The 17,706-nt window shown below is 37.7% G+C and overlaps 1 protein-coding gene across 3 annotated transcripts in view; it reads left to right on the top strand.

The window, feature by feature from the left end:
* The window catches only part of PREX2 (phosphatidylinositol-3,4,5-trisphosphate dependent Rac exchange factor 2), a 292,149-nt gene that overhangs the window by 219,463 nt on the left and 54,980 nt on the right, over window positions 1–17,706 (top strand). The gene's annotated exons all lie outside the window — the stretch shown is intronic.

Here is a 17,706-nt window from a genome sequence, read left to right as displayed (position 1 = left end):
ATGCTTTCTCTTGCTTCCCCTGCCTCACACAATCCCTTTCCATAGGTTCTTTACTTTTCTTCCGTCACGTTAATCACTTCTGAAGCTCTCAACCTCAAAACCCCCAGTATCTTTTTGACTTCTCATTTTCTCTTCCTTCCTAAAATATAGTTGGAGATCCTGATGAGTCTGACAGAAATGTCTCTTGGACTGCCCCCACTTTACTCTCTCATCTAGGTCACTATTTCTCAAAGACATATAATGTACTGACTCCTTTCACAAGAAAAAACAAAGAAAAAAGTTCATCTTAAATTCTTAAATGGTGTGTCCACTAACACTGCCCAGTCTTGGTCAATCTGACCAATCACCTGTCTCTAAGACCCCATGTTGTTTTAATCTCAAGATTTTGCTTCCAGATAATAATTTTAAGTTATCTATCTTACTATGTCACTCTTCTTGCTCAAAATATTTGGTGATTTCTTATTGTCCCCAAAAGGACTCACAACCTCCTTACACTGGCAATCAAGATCTTTCATGACTTGACCTGAGATTTCTTTTCTCCGCCTGTGCTCCAGCCATGCTGTACTCTCCTTATATCCAATCATGCACTGTAGTCTCCTTGCTCCATGACTTTTCACCATCCACCTAGCATCTGGTCTTCCATCTCCAGCTGCTTATAAGGCTACTATTCCAGTGATTCAATGTCCGGCTCTAGTATGCTCTTCTTAATAAAATATTTTTCTTTTATTATTGGGCTAGGATGAGGCCTGGGCATTAGACTGTCTAGAAGTCTCCTAGGAGTTTCTGATGTGCAGCTGGAATTGAAAAGCAATTCCCTAGATCCCAGAGTTCTGTTTATAAAAAATATTTTATACTACTTTTTTTCCTTAAGTTTATTTATTTATTTTGAAAGGGGGAGAGAGGTAGGGAGAGAGGGAATCCCAAGCAGGCTCCACATCTTCAGCATGAAGCTCGATGTGGGGCTCGAACCCACGAACCATGAGATCATGACCTGAGCTGAAACCAAGAGCCAGATGCTCAACTGACTGAGCCCCCAGGTGCCCTAGATTCCAGAGGTCTCAAAGGATGACCCCCAGGCCAGCAATGTCAGTGCCATCTGCAAACTTGTTTAAAAAAAATCTTAGGTAGACCCAGCAGTCTGGGTTATAATAAGCCTTGCAGGTGATTCTCACACACACTCAAATTTCAGAAGCACTGCCCTTGGCTAAATAAATGTCCAACCACTCTGCCAGTCTTTCATTTTACTTTATTTATGACTACTACGGAATTCTGTTTTTCTTCCTGATGATACCGTTATGTGTATAGATCTCTCATCTTTATTTTATGATTAGCTCTTCAAGATGAGGGATACACTGGGGCTCCTGGGCAGCTCAGTCGGTTGAGCATCTGGGGCTCAGGTCATGATATCATCGGTTCGTGAGTTTAAACCTGCTTTGGGCTCTGTGCTGACAGCTTAGAGCCTGGAGCCTGCTTGGGATTCTGTGTCTCCTTCTCTGTCTGCCGCCCCCCTGTGCACTAGTGTTCTGTCTCTCTCTATCTCTCTTTCTTTCTCTCAAAAATAAATAATAAAAAAAAAAGATGAGGGATACATTTATCTTGGTGTTTCCCATGGTGTCTGTCAAAGTATTTTGCATAAGAAGTTCTCCAAAATGTATGTTGAGTTGCATGAAATTATTTAGATACAACAAGCCCGAGAGCAGTGGGGATGTCACCTAACATTCATGCCCCTGTGGATCTTTGTTTTTTTAACCAGAATTATAATGGATACTCACATATAACAGGTACCTGATGTTTAAGATTTTTTTATGAAGATAAACAACATGTGTATTAATGCATGCTATCCTCTTCACATAAAACATTTTCATGTATCTTTTCTAGAGAAAACATTTTCAAAAGCACAAACCCCTCAGGACTAATTGGTGCTCTTGTCAGTAATTAGCTGCTATATATCCTATTTGTTGCATATTAGATTTCCTTTGCACAGGAAGACAATTATTTTCCTCTTTACTTCCAGTAATGCCTTCTCTTCCTGCCTATTTCTTGAATAAGGCTGTTAATTTCTTCCTTAATTTTTCCTGTTACTTTGTAACCATAAATACTCTGAAACTACTCTTGGGCAATCTTTTTTTGGTTTTGGGGGCTACAGACCAACATTGACCATTTCTTTAAAGGGGCTGTTACTATCCTTTGTAGAAAAATAACCCTCAGGTGTCTCTAGTTCATTATAACCCAGAGCCTTTCTAACACTTTCACTGAAAACCATATCATTCTTGATGTTACTTTGTTTATTTGCTAATTAGACCTCAGAAAAGGCCGTTTTTTTTACTCCTTAACCTTACAACAAACCAACAAACATAAATAAATGAACTAGTGTTTTTTTTAGAAAGCGTTCTTTAGATTACAAGTTTTAGAAACCAAACTCAAACTGGTGTAAACAAAATAATGCATTGGCATATGTAACAGGTGTATTCAAGGCATGTGGTGCTGGCTGTGTTAGGCACAGCTAGATCCAAGGATATGGTCTTCAGCGGGGGTGGGGGGGTGGGGGTGGGGGGGGGCTTTCTTTCCCTGTCTCTTAGTACTTTTTTCCTCTGTGTGGGCTTCATTGTTGTTACACATTTGGGTAAAGATGGTCACTGCAGACCAGTGTTGCAGTCAAAGAAGAGAATGTGTCCACCCCCGTTACTCCTCCACAGAGAGTTCCACCAAAAGACCCAAGGAGGCATTCATTGGCCAGACCCAAGTCATGTGCCCATTCTTGGGCGGGCTCAGCATCACAGAAGTCCACACCAATCGGCTGTCACAAAAGGAACAAAGTAAGGATGCTGGACAAGAGGGAATAATGGATTTCATTCTAGTTATAGTCTCTAGAACAACAAAGAACAGGTGCAAAAATTTACTACTTAAAAGATGATGATAGCCATAATACCTACCAATTTTTAAGAACATATTGAGTCGGTCACAACTCTAGGTGAGTTATGTGGATTATTTAACAAAACTGGTAAGTTCCATATTATCATTTCCATGTTAAGGGAAACTTATACAAGTTTACCCAGATAATAAGTAGTAAAATCAAAATTTAAATCACAGACTTTTTTTCTCTAATTTAGAGTCTATACTATTTGTTCTGTGTTAGGCTGGCTTAGTGACTGGAGTGAACATAATATGCTGAAAACAAATTCTCTGTTACTAAGTTTTGGTGTCAGGTACTATCAAGTGCCCCCAATTGCTCTGAGTTTGTACCATCAAGTGTTCATTCATTCAGTGTCCATGAAGTTTCCCTTTTCATGAAATTGAAAAAAACAGAAAATGAACAAGTGAATCCATAAACAAATTATTGGAGATAGTGAACAGTTCAATGAAGAACTAAACTATGGCAACTAAAACAAGTTGCCATACTAGGAGGTCGGTCATGTAGAGGAGGTAGTTAGGGATGACTTAATTATTAGGTGGTATTTGAACAGAAGACTGAATCAAAAGGAGACAGCCTTGCCAAAATTGGGGGGAAGGTCTTTCTCAAAAATCATGAGAATTAGCTTATCATGTTTGAGGAAGACAAAGAAGGCCAGGAGGATTCTAGTCATTAAGAAGGATGATGCATGAGGGTGCCTGGGTGGCTCAGTCAATTAAGCATCCAGCCTCAGCTCAGGTCATGGTCTCACAGTTCATCAGTTTGAGCCCCACATCAGACTCTGCGCTGAGAGCATGGAGCCTGCTTTGGATCCTCTGTCTCCCCCTGTCTCTGCCCCTTCCCCCATGCTCTTGTGCTCACTCTCTCTCTCTCTCTCTCTGTCTCTCAAAAATAAATATTAAAAAAAAGAAGGATGATGTGTATTGAGAGATATTTGTGTAGATTTTATTGTAAGTACAATCCAGGAGTCTTTGGAAAGTTTTTATTTAGTGACTGTTGTCCATTTGTATCTCATCTTTCTATTGCAAATAATATCCAAAATGGTTGAAGCTCCCGTGAGGCGGTACTTCATTACCAGCAGGCTGCTCTGACCCTTCTTGTTCCAGTTTCTGTATGAATACAGATCAGCCAATGCACCTGGGGGGTCTTTGCCATATGCGTGATAACCCTGACGCTGGTTGCCTAAAAACACCCTGATTTAGCTGTTACCCCCTATGAACAAGGTAGAGCCAGCAGAAATGTCTAATAGCTGTGTCTAAAATATACCCTCCAATGCCAAGTCAGAGAAAGTTCTTGACTGATTGCAACCTGATTATTAGGAAATAATACCATGTAACGTCTCCCTGATGTCTTCTATGATTTTCTCAAGCCCACTGAGGCAACTTGTGGAATGGGAGAAGATATTTGCAAATTACATCTGAAAAGGGTTAGTGTACAAAATATTTATAAAAAATGTATGAAAGAATTTATAAAACTCACACCCAAAAAAAGCCCAAATAATCCCCTTAAAAAATGAGAAGACATGAATAGACATTTTTCCAAAGAAGACATCCAGATGGCCAACAGACACATGAAAAGATGCTTAACATTACTCATCATCAGGGAAATACAAATCAAAACCACAATGAGATACCACCTCCCACTAATCAGATGGCTAAAATTAACAACACAAGAAACAACAGGTGTTGGCAAGGATGTGGAGAAAGGGGAAGCCTCTTACACTTTTGTTGAGAAGGCAAACTGATGCAACCACTCTGGAAAACAGTATGGAGGTTCCTCAAAAAGTTTAAAATGGAACTACTCTGAGATTCAGTAATTGCACTACTAGGTATTTATCCAAAGGCTATAAAAATACTGATCCAAAGGGGTACATGCACCCTGATGTAGATAGCATCATTACCAACAAGAGCCAAATTATGGAAAGAGCCCAAATGTCCATCGACTGATGAATGGATAAAGTTGTGGTATATGTATTTACAATGGGATATTACTCAGCCGTCAGAAAGAAAGAAATCTTGTCATTTGCAATGATGTGGATGGAGCTAGAGAACATTATGCTCAGCTAAGTAAGTCAATCAGAGAAAGACAAGTACCATATGATTTTACTTACATGTAGAATTTAAGAAACAAAGCAAATGAACATGGGGCAGGGGAAAGAGAGACAAACCAAGACTCTTAACTATAGAGAACAAACTGAGGGTTACTGAAGGGGAGGTGGCTGTAAGATGGGTTAAACAGGTGACGGATAATAAGGAGAGCACTTACGATGGATGAGCACTGGGTATTGTATGGAAGTGCTGAATCACTAACTTGCACACCTGAAACTAGTATTACACTGTATGTTAACTAACTGGAATTTAAATAAAAATTTGGAGAATAAAAAAAAAGAAATAAATAATAGCATGTAAAGTGTTTGACTCTGAAATTCTAATCAAGAAATTTAGGAGGAAGGGCAATCTTCCTTCCTACCTTCAACATCCTCATGCTATTTTATTCTCTGTCTTCTACCTCAGGCTTTCCTTTTTATTCCCTCTGGCCATGAGCCATCTTCCCCATTAGCATCATTTTTTCCTGCCCTACATAATTGTAATTTATCATTACCAAACCCTTTCATTTTGATGTATCCTGCTTATTGGCAAAAAATACCACACTGCTTGGTGACCAGTGAGACAAAGTGTAATGTAAATGTGAACAATATTTTGTGTATTTAAGTACTCCTTTCAGTTTGAGGGGTCTAGATAATTATTTTTTAAATACTATTTTCAGTATAAAGTCAACAGTAAAATATAACAAAAATAAAAGGAAGCAAGTTGTATATTAGTTATTGAGATCATGTATTATGTTTGTGAAGTGATAGCTTTAGAGTGAATTTTTTTAGGGCTTATAATCTTGGATATCTAAATGTAAATTCATCTATTTAGAGAAATAAGGCAAGAAAAAATTTTAAAGCATATATTCTCTTAAGGTATATCTCTGTGGATAAAGAATTTTCTTTAAAGAAAGCAAGTTTTTTTTAAAGCCAAAATGTAGTTTATATAACAGGCAGAAGGAAAATGGTTATCTTATTTTTGTTGAGAAAAAAATGCTATGCGAATACCAATCTCAATGCCATATATTTTGACCAATTTTTGCAACTGAGAAATGCCCGGCCAGAAGTATGTATGTGTTTGTGTATTCCCATGATAGCACCTCCACAAAATGCGTCATTTCTCTCTACCTCTGAGGAAGAAAAATGTCAGTGAATATATCTCCTGGCATAAGATAGATATGAAGGGTGGCATGGACTCACTGCCATTTTATGTCTTTAAGTACAGCTATCAAACAGCCTAAGAAAATAGAGAACATTGGGACCTAAGCCTTTACACCCCATCTGTGCTTATAAGGACATACCCTAATTCCTATTTCTTTCTTCCCTCAGAGCCTTCAGCCCATAAAACACTATTTCCTAGTCCTTGTTTAGATAGCCAACAGTATATCCAGGCTTGAAATGGAATATTTTGGTTGTTCTATCAATAGAACTGTGGAAGCTACCTTAAATCAACAGGAATATGGATTTAATAAAATCTGAGAGAGACAGTAAGAGAGAGAGGAGGGAGAGCAAGAGAGACAGACAGAGAAAACACTGAATAGAATTTAAATAATGCCTTTGTCCTACAATTGTTTTTCTTTATAAAGCTGCAGCTTCTAGAGTTATTAGGTGATGTGATTTCTTTTTCGATTAACTGGAAATATTCCAGATGAATATTGATCTCCTCTGTAGCAGTTACATATTTGTTTTTCATTCTGTTCTTTAACCAAATTTCATTTTTTAATATTTTAGAGGCAACTATATTTCTGTTTCTCTAAGACAAGCTGTAAACTAGATGTGTATATTCAATTTTTTTCTATTTTCAGATTATGAATACAGTTTCCAGGCTGTAAATTTTGTTTCATATTAGAAGTGATTCTTCAATAGCAGGAGAAAACATCTAAGTCTACAAAAAATTTGAATTCATTTATATGACTTAAGCATTTTCTAGACTCCTTTTCTATATATGATATGTATACAGGATTTAACATGTACAGAATATAAGTTATACTTAAGTGCCAGATTCTCACATAGTGTAAATCTAAAGAAACTGCTGGATTTTTATTCGACAAATCCAGTATGCCCACCAAGTACCAGGGACAGCGCTTCACATTGGGGGAATCATAGTAGACAAGATTGCAGCCTTCCAGGAAAAAGGTGCTATGCAAGTGTGTAAGAAGGGAATCAATCTTAATTGGATGGGAAGATGGTTGAAGGTTTCAGGAATGAATGATTTGAGGAAGTGACATTTATGCAGAGATCTGAAGGGGGAGTTGGACTTGCAGTGTTTAGTGGGCAGGAAATGAGAGATGAAGGTGTACAGAAGGGGTATTTCCTAGCAGAGGGAATAGCATGTGTAAAAATCCTGAAGGGGGAGGCAGAAATTATATAGTGTATGGAGGCTGGAATTCAAGAGGGAGAGGGGTGTGAGACAGTTGTGTGAAAAGAATCCCTTCTGTACTTCCTTCACTAACAGTTCTTCCTCAATTTCTTTTAAGCCAGCTGTCGCCCAGGGCACGCTTCAGCTCAGTTTCCATGTGTTGAAAGAGTATAATTATTTAAGACCCATCTGAAATTTATCTTCCTGCAGGAAGCCTTCAGTTATAGCCTTAGCTGAAATTAATCACTTTCTTTTTTAAAACTTAACAACTTCTTTGATTTCATTTGTTTTATTTTGACTTGAGGGTTATTTACCTGCCTTGCTCAATACATATGAGGGCAACGAGGTCTTAGTTCTCCACTGTGTTTGGTACATAGTAAGCACCGTAAAAATAGTTGAATTGAATTGGAAATCAGGTTAACTGCAATATAATGGTCTTCTATTTTTGTACAATTAGCATTTTATTGAATTTATTCCAGTCTCCAGTCTACTTCTTTTTATATCCAAAAAATGTAGGGCCATTTGAAGGGTACAGATGCTGACTCTGTTGGAGACTTCTCTCAAGAAACTCATCAGCGTAGCCAAGGTTCATAAATTTCACATGGGACAAGAACAGATAAGTTGAAATTACAGTGAACCTTTTGAGAACAACATATCATCTCTTCTTTATTTGAAAAATACTGTAATTCTATTAAACTTTGCCATCAGTACCTTCTGAGAATGTGATATGGCTGAATATATATTTATGCATGTAGTTTTTAATTTATCTGGAGTGTACTTATTCTTGTCTGTATTCAGATGAGTTCATTGTTCTTGAGAAGTTGTAATTACATCTAATTACTTTTATGTTATGTTAAGGGAATTTTTAATGCAATTTTTTGATAAGGGCAGCAAATGAGATTAGAATTAACTATGTGTTTTCACATTTTTGTAAGTCCTTCATTGTGATAATATTTGTCAAGGATGAATAGATATTTTGGATGACAAGTAGAAGCAGATCATCTTTAAAATCATCTTTTAAAAATATTATTATTACTATTTAATTTTTTAATTTATTGCCAAGTTAGCTAACATACAGTGTATACGGTGTGCTTTTGGTTTTGCGGGTAGATTCCCGTAATTCATCGCTTACATACAACACCCAGTGCTCATCACAAGTGCCCTCCTCAATGCCCATCACCCATTTCCCCCCTTCCCTGCCACCCCATCAACCCTAAGTTTGTTCTCCTCATTCAAGAATGTCTTATGTTACCTCTCTCTGTTTGAAACTATTTTTTCCCCTTCCCTTCCCCCATGGTCCTCCAAAATCTTTGAAGAGAATTCTCTCTATCTCAAAGTTAAAAAAAAAAAAGAGAAAGAAAAAGCTATTGTTTTCATCAAAGCAAAGGGAAGATCACAGTTCCTTTTCCCTTTGCTCAGAATTTCCTTCGGAATAAGTGAGAGTTGAAAGTGTCGCAAAGAAAATCAGCGTACCCTGAAGAATCAGTTAGGGAAATATACTCTGTGAGGAAAAATTTGTCAGTGCTTATGGAAGCAAGATTGATTTTTATTTTTAACCTGCTGACATTTCTAGCTCATCACAAGGACCGTCTTTAAAAATTATATTCAAGGCATTCTAGTCAAGCTCTTTCAGTGATTTGTTTCCTATTGCTTTTGTTCAGTTCCTTTTTGCTGACATTTCATACTTCTTTTGCTTGGTGGATGTACCATAAGGTGGTGAATGATTGAGTGTAAGTTACCCATTCAAAGCTTTGTCCCTACAGCAGTCAGGACATTTAGTGTGGGCCTAGAGCTTTTCATTCAGAAGACATAATCATGACTTAAAAGGAATTAATGTGGATTTAAGGAGATCATGATTTGTGTGAAGAATAGAACATTATGTTTATAAAATTAGCTGTCTAGTTACATGGACCACCCAACTTCAACTGAGGGCAAAATTCTACCTTCTATAGAATTTTATCTTCCATAGTTTGTGACATTCTGTTGGTCATTCAGGAAGAAAACCGAATATATTTTTGCTTGGTTTTTGCTAATTTCAGCCAGAATGACTCTAATTTACTGAATTGCTTTGGCCATTTCCTATCCATCTTTCCTGGCACACCTCAAAATTCACCCCTGCAAGAGGTCTTCCCACCTCCCCTGAGTTAGTTAACATTTATCACATCATGCATTATGTATCTGTTTCTCCTTTTCACTTTGTCTTTTTCTTTTATCATTGCTGATAAGGTACCTATTAATAGATGACTAACAAGTGTTTGTATGTGTGAAAATTTGGGGCAACCAAATCAGGACGCAGAATATAAATGGTGGTGGGTTTCTGACTGACATCATGATGACTTCAACAGAATATTTGGAGAATGGCATGGAGTGTAATGTCGGTGTTGAACGGGTCTTCCTAGCCACTCCCATTCTGTTTTGAGAATATTCTTAATGGTTCAGTAGTATTTATCATGCACTTAGACGCAAGTGCAGGAATGTGTATAGCATTAAGAATACAGAGATAAACCAGACAGTATGCTCTTGAGAATCTGAAAGGAGAGGAAGAGTGAATGTGGTAAATAGGCTATTTTGAAATACCCTACTAAAACCATGGGGGAGGGAACAGGATGCCCAGAAACACAGACTAGGAGCACGTAGAAGAGACTAAGGAGCTCAGGATGGGTAGTTCTGACACAGGATGGCTCCTGAGCCAGGTGAAGGAGGGGAGGGAAGCTTTCTCAGCAAGAGGGACCATTATGAACAGAGACATTGCAGAACCATAATGGGGCAATACAGCAGGCAAGGCTGAAAAGAGACAGGAGGCGTGGTCAGGAGGGGGACCAGAGATGCCAGCTGAAGAGCTTAAGCTTAAGCATGTAATTGGGATGCTTGTGAGTTCTAAGCAGCACAGGGGGGAGCCACTGAGGGGTTGCATTTGAAACTGAGCACCTTGGTGGTACCATTGAAGATAAATTAGGGGTGAGAATAAGATTAGAATCAGAAAGCTTGGTTAGAAAGCTACTAAAATAGTTCTGGCAAATAATATTAACCCTAAGAAGATAAAAATGGAGATGGGGAGGAAGGCATAGATTTTAGAAATATGTGGAAAGTAAGTAAAAGGTTTTCCTCACCGAATACATATAGGGGGGTTGGAGATACACTGGATTGGACACCTGGATCATTAGTTGATATAGTGAGGAAACAAGAGGAGAAGCTTCTTCAGGATTGAAAGTGGCAACATACTAAATTGATTTGGATTTCATATGGAGGATTGACATTCAAGAAGCTCTCTATCCACTAGGCTGGAGGCACTCACATAGAAGTAAATAGTTAAAAGCAAACTAATGCTTGAGATTTCCCAGGTGATAGTACCATACATACATTGAACTGCTCAAAGTCAGGCAACTGGCAATGAGGGGCAAAGGCTCAAACTAGATATTTCCAGCTCCAAAGAGTACGCTTTTGTTACAGTGCTCCATTGATTCTCCGAGGTAGCAAATGATCTCAGTATTAATGTGTGTGGCTTCAGGAAATGATTTAATGTGAGTTTAATTACTTACAATTAAAGAGTTAAGTACAACACAAACATGTGAAATCTTCTTTGAAAAAAAAAGGGAGAATTTTGAAGTGACAAGGAGCATTCTGGTTTGTTTTCTCTGCAAAGGGATGTGTCCATAGCTGTAGGACTAGAAAAGAAGACATGACAAAGACCAGAAGGGAAGAAAAAGGCAAAAGGGACTAAAATAGTTGAATCTTATTGCTACTTGAAAACGAAAGGAAGTATCTCTAGAGAATCAAACTCACTAATGTAGTTTTGCCCTTGGCATGAATGCACCTTGTCAAATATTACATACTGTCAAGGAAGGAGAATTCATCTGCGTGCATACATTTTAAAAGCCATAAAAATTCATTATCAGCCATGTTCTTTACATCAAATTCCAAAGTAAAGTATTGAAATATATATTATGCAATATTATACATAAGAATATATAATTAAAATTATATAATTATTTATAATAATGATACGTTATAATTAAAGATAAAATATTTTAGTAGAATAATACTAACAGGATATTTTCATTTGTCTATTCAGATTAAGACTAGTTATGCAAAATTAAACGCCTATAGTTTTGTTCCTTTCATAGCATATTTCATACAATTGTGTATACATTAATAAGTTAGCAGCTTCTTAGATATACTTCAGTTTGTATAAACTTTGAACTTCACCTACTTGAGATATCAGTGAACTCAGATATAAAATTAGACACATTCAGAAAACACAATGGAAGTCTTAAGATCTAATGTCTTTATATCTAATGACATTCATTGCATTTCCTATAAGCCAAATGAGAAAAAAACAAATATTCTTTAAAAAAATTTTTTTTTAAATCTTTATCTTTGAGAGAGACAGAGAGAGAGACCGAGTACGAGTGGGGGAGGAACAGGAAGAGAGAGGGAAACACAGAATCCAAAGCAGGGTCCAGACTCTGAGCTGTCAGCACAGAGCCCAACATGAGGCTGAAACTCACAAACCATGAGTTCATGACCCGAGCCAAAGTCAGACGCTTAACCAACTGAGCCACCCAGGTGCCCCAGAAATATTTTTTAATGTTTATTTATTTATTTTGTGCATGTGAGGAGCAGAGAGAGGGGGAGAGAAAGAATCCCAAGTAGGCTCTGTACTGTCAGTACAGAGTCCAACTCGGGGCTTGATCTCATGAACCATGAGATCATGTCCTGAGCCAAAATCAAGAGTTGGACACTTAACCGACTGAGCCATGCAGGCACCCCAAAAACAGAAATATTCTTAATAGACTAAGTGACACTTGGGCCATAGGACAAAGAATTTTGGTTAGTTTAAGTAAATATGGTATTTCTGCACTAATATGAATAAGAAGAAACAGAGGGCTACTGATCTTGGAATTGTCTTTTTCATTAATATACCAGAAGATGGAGAGTCAGTTAAACCTAGATTCCAATCCTCCCTCTTCCCTTGACTAGTTATATGACTTACAGCAAATTCTTAAGAACTCTGAGCCTTGATTTCCTTCTTTATCCACTGGAGATAGTGATGCTTCATCAGCTGTTGTATTACCTGAGAGGAGGTTTGTACAGTCTTCATTATTTGCTTAATGTAAAGAGTAACAAATATCATATCTGTAGGAAACCCATTGGTTTCTCCAAGGTCCTCTTGTGTTGGGGCAGCTGACCTTACCGCCCAATGTGGGAGGAAGGAAACTGTCTCCCAATAAGACAGAGAGGGAACTTGCCTAAAATAGTTATGCACAATGGAGCCAGAAGAGCCTTATTTGTGCACAGAAATACTCATGAGAATAAATCAGATAACTGTATTCGATTTCACCCCAGAAAACTAAGAGGATAAGAGGCAATGGTGGAAAACTATCCAGAAGGATGTATAGTCTCTGCTGTGCTTCCAGTCCTGGATTGAACCCAAAGGCAGAAAAGATGGCTGCCCAGTTCTGGTGTGGACAAGATGGCAGAACACTTCTAAACACCTTCAATGATAGTAATAGAAGCAGGAACTTTTTATACACTGTGTAATTAAAAATTAAATGGAAAGTATGGCATTCAGCTCTGCCTTACTACAATCTTGAATGCTACCAGATTCCTTAGGCAAGTAGTAAAGCCTTGCTGGTAAAGCCATTCTTGTTATTCTGCAATCAAAAATAAAATTTATGAGTGAAATTGTGATTTCCCCATATTCAATGTCTTTATGTATACTTTGAACAACACTGCATATACTGATATTTAAAGCTTTTAATGTGAGAAATGAGCTAGTTTCTTGCTTAGTAACTAATCTAGGTTGGAATGTCAGTGTAGTTTGCAGGGGAAGATGTACACCTAAACTCTTTCTTTGCCTGTTTTAATACTCACACAGTAGAAGAAAACCAATCTCGCAGAGATAGGCTGATGGAAAGAGAAGACAAGATTTAAGAGGAATTTAACAAAAATCCAATGAAATTGTATTGTCTGTATCATCTGTAAATTATGGATAAATATTACCAATTTTATTTTTCTGATTTAATGTTAAACCATCATTTTGATTAATAATTATAATAACCATAGAGATGACAAGTTTTGAATAAAAACAAATTCCTGCATTTGTTTTCAATTTTTATACACTTTTGGTTCATAGTTGACAACCTAACCTTCAAATGGCACTTATTGCTTTGTGGCCATACTGTGCTTGACTGTTTTGTGACTCACAGCACATGTGACTTACTGCACTGGTCTGTAACCTAGTCAATATAACAAACGCTCTTGAATGCTTTGGGTGTTGAGACAATGTAAATTGTTATACAATTTCTAAATTTTTGCTGACAGCTTCTTAAGTCTGCAGACCACATTTTGAGTGGCACTGAGCTAGAGTACATAGGCTGGGATTTAAAATAATTACTAGTGTGGGATATAGCTTTTGCCTTTCAAAAGCTCCCTAAGCAAGGTTGAGAACTGGAAAGTGAGCTGAGGGCAGATTCTGAAGGAGGGAGAGCAAGCTTGCCTTGTGTCTGGGTGAAGAAATGTCATTGAAAACAAGATGGGGACAGGTCCGCACTATAGTAGAGAAGCAGATGTAGGAAGAGCTGGCATTAGGAGTTTCTGTTTTCCCACACAGAAAGCTTGCTGGAGTCAGGTTCTTCAGACTGTTAACAGGGAAAGAAAGTCAAGGTTACACGTAATGCATACCAGAATGCAGGTTCCCTGAGGGAACTTGTTAATGACTGTATCCCTAAAGCATGGAACATTGATTTATACCCAAATAGTTGTTCAAAGAATATTTGTTGAAGTAATTGAATGAAAGTATTGATAACACATTCTTATGTCCAGAAAACCAAGTGTAGGATTAGTATTTTGTTTCGTTTTGTTCTGGTTTTTACTCTCAAGCCCCTTATTGCCACAAGGATTTCAGGAGGTTTAGGGAGATTTCCAGTAGTTTATCAACAATAAATCTTTAAGTTTCATATCATTTACCCCTTCTCTTCTAATACAGCATAGCAGATCCATGACAAATAAGGGATAAGGCTCTCTCTCTCTCTCTCTCTCCCTCCCTCCCCTCCCTTCCCTGTCCTTTGTCTGTCTGCTTCTCTATCTCCTCCTTTCCTTCTTTACCCTCTTTTCTTTTCTTTTTTCTATCCCTTTATTTTTCATTCATTCATTCATTCATTAATTCATTCAACTACTGTTTAGATCTTCTCAGTAATCTCCCAACTGCCATTTTTCATGCCTTCCCCCGTCTCCAGAGGATTAAATAGCTTTTTACAGACTTAAGTTCCATGATCTCAATAGACTACTCTTTTTTTTTTTTTTTGCACTCTTAAGATTCTCCTTATGCCTTAAAACCCTTAATTCCCTTTGTCCTAATGCTGACTAATGTGCTAAAACTTTTTAGGTCCCTTAGCACACTGGACTGTAATTACCTGTTTATTGTCCTCTTTCAAACATAGGTTCTTTGCAGGTGAATAATTGTCTTCTTTTTACCCTTCTATCCACAGTACCAACTTTTTATTTGTTTATTGAACAAATGAACAAATACACAAATTGGGAGTTTAGAAGTGTGCTGATTTGAGGTCTCTTAGACGAGAAAAGATGACCCAGGAGAGTGTTCAGAGCAAGAATGGTGAGATGGAAGAGAAAACAGATTCTGGTGGAGTAGGTAAGAAAGAGAAGCCCATGGGGGAAGCAGAAGAGGCTAGCATAAGTGAGTGTGTGAAAACAAACAAAGCACCTGGCCCATTCAGAAGACTTAGTGGATAGAGAATTGGAAAAGGTGAGGGTGACCGAGAGCACTGTATGTAAGAAGAGATTCAGAAAACAATGCCTGGGAAATGTCCACTGGATTTGGCCAGTGTAGAGTGATTGGCATAGATGTCATTAGGGAGGATGGTTTGAGGAGGGTGGTGCACGGAGGTCTGGCTGCAATCTGCTGGGGGGAGTGGGTTGAAGATTTGGAAGTGGGATTAGCAAATTAGACTTCTTTGGGAGAAATTTAAATGGAAGAGGAGGGAGATTATCAGACAGTATCTAAAAGATACAGAGTCAGTGCAAATTTATTTACTTCTCATTAGTTCATCCAGTTAAGAATGAAATTTGATCAAATTTATCCTTTGTGGGAAGGACTCAGTAGTGCATGATATTATTCCTTGTTAATCAATACTTATTCTCATTTACCCTTAAATTCTGTATTTACTGCTTCATTTAACAAATTTTTACTGAGCAACTGCTTTGAGTCCAGCAGTGTTTTAGGTTGGTGGAGGGCATAAGTGAAATATGATGTAGTCCCTCCCCTCATGGAGGTTATATTCAATTCCAAATAGTGCTTTAAAACTTACCTTTGATCTGTTTGCTCATCTGAAGAATGGCATTACCAAAAGACAGTCCCAAGGGAGCTTTAATTAGTTAATGCATTTTGACTTACCATATTCTGCTAATGACATCTTTCTAATTTCTTTATATCCATATTTCTAGTTCTATTAAATTTTCCCTGCCCTTCCCTCTGAAGCAGATGTCTACAGTTATTTATAAGATGAGACTCATTTCTGAATAGTTGTCTGCCTTAATGTCTTAGAAGACAGTGACAGTTCCACACTGCTTCAGCTGATTTTAATTAAGCACTTGCAACGTTTAAGATAGTGCGGTGACCTCATTGGTCCTTTTCATACAGTTATCTCTTTCCAATTATAAGTAAGGTTCAAAAGCAAAATAGTGAGAGTGTATGTATTTTTTGTGACGGAGGACATTTATTATGGTTGGCAATTTTTTTATTGACCAATAGCTACCATTCATGATGGATGGTTTCCAATTCTTTTTGACACAGCTTTTTTTTTTTTGAAAGAAGGCACATTCTCCTTGGAAATGGTCTAGAGCTGTCATTTGTCCATGAATTTAGGAAATTTAATTTAGGAAACTTAAGAAGTTTATTTATTCTGCTAAAATATATTGAATACTCACAGTTGTGTGTGTTACAACTGTGTTATAAGTTAATCGAATAATAAAGATAACCTGTACATTGTCTTTGTCTTCAAGGTGCTTATAGATTGGGGGGAAAGAAACATGTAAACAAATCCTTGCCCTACAGAACAGTGGATACTGATGTTAAGGAATGTACCAGGTGATAGGGAAATGGAAGAGCCTCTGATTCTGAAGATACTTTGGGAGATTGAGACAGGAGGTGATACTGAAGATGGGTCTTAAAGAATAAATAATAGTGGGAAGTGATGCCAGCAAGATGACAGTATTGCAGTTTCCAGTGTTCCTCCACTTACAGAAACATTAATTTGAACGACTATCCATGAACATAAATATCTTCTTCACAGGAGCAAAAGATTATGTGTAAGGGATTATAGCACCTGGGTGGAGCATGGAAATAAGAAAATATGCATTGATGATGGTAAGAAAGACAGTTTCACATTACTCCTATTACCCTGACTAGTCCAGCATGAAGAGAAACACACTCCCCATGGGGAAAGAAGAGTGCAGTGAGCACCCAACTTCACCATAGACCCCAGAATCAGGCCTACCTACATCAGTGCCTGGTCAACCCCTATAACCCCAGACTCCAGGCTGGCTCCTGTGGAACCAGGAACCAAACCAGTCCCTGAGGACCCAAGCACAAAGCCTATCCACCTACTGACCAAGGTATCAGACCTGTTATAGACTTCACCAGATACCTCCTCTCAACCCCAGAATCTCTGGATTGACTAGCTGGTAAAAAGTTTTCCCTGGTGGAGCCAATCCATGAAGACTGAAAGAGTTACCTACATCTTCAAATGCACAGACACCAACACAAGACCATAGGGGTCGTGAATAGTCAAGGAAGAATGGCACCACCAAAGTAAACTAATAAAGCTTTAGTAATAGCAGACTTTATTAGTAAACTAATAAACTAATAAAACTGACCCTAAATGATGGAGATCTATAAAATGTTGGACAAAGAATTCCTAATAGTTCTCTTAAGGAAATTCAGTGAACCACAATACAAGGAAACACAGACAACTAAATGAAATTAGGAAAACAATGCATGAACAAAATAAGATGTTCAAAAAAGAGATAGAAACCATTAAAAAAATCCTAGAGTTGAAGAATACAATGAATAAACTGTGGGATTTAACGGGGCTCCAACAGCAGATTCAACCAAGCAGAAGAAAAAAATCTGTGCTCAAAGACAGGATATTTGAAATTATCCAGTTAGAGGAACCAAAAAAAAAAATGAAAAAGAGTGAAGAGAGCCTACATGAATTATGAGATACCATTAAAAGACACAACCTTCTGTTACTAGTGATTCCAGAAGAAAAAGAGATGGAGAAAAGGAGAGAAAGTTTTTCTAAAGACATGATTGCTGAGAACTTCCCA

The sequence above is a fragment of the Acinonyx jubatus genome, chromosome F2, assembly GCF_027475565.1.
Source record: "Acinonyx jubatus isolate Ajub_Pintada_27869175 chromosome F2, VMU_Ajub_asm_v1.0, whole genome shotgun sequence".
In the NCBI taxonomy this organism is placed as follows: domain Eukaryota; kingdom Metazoa; phylum Chordata; class Mammalia; order Carnivora; family Felidae; genus Acinonyx; species Acinonyx jubatus.
This window is presented reverse-complemented; position numbering and strand designations above follow the sequence as displayed.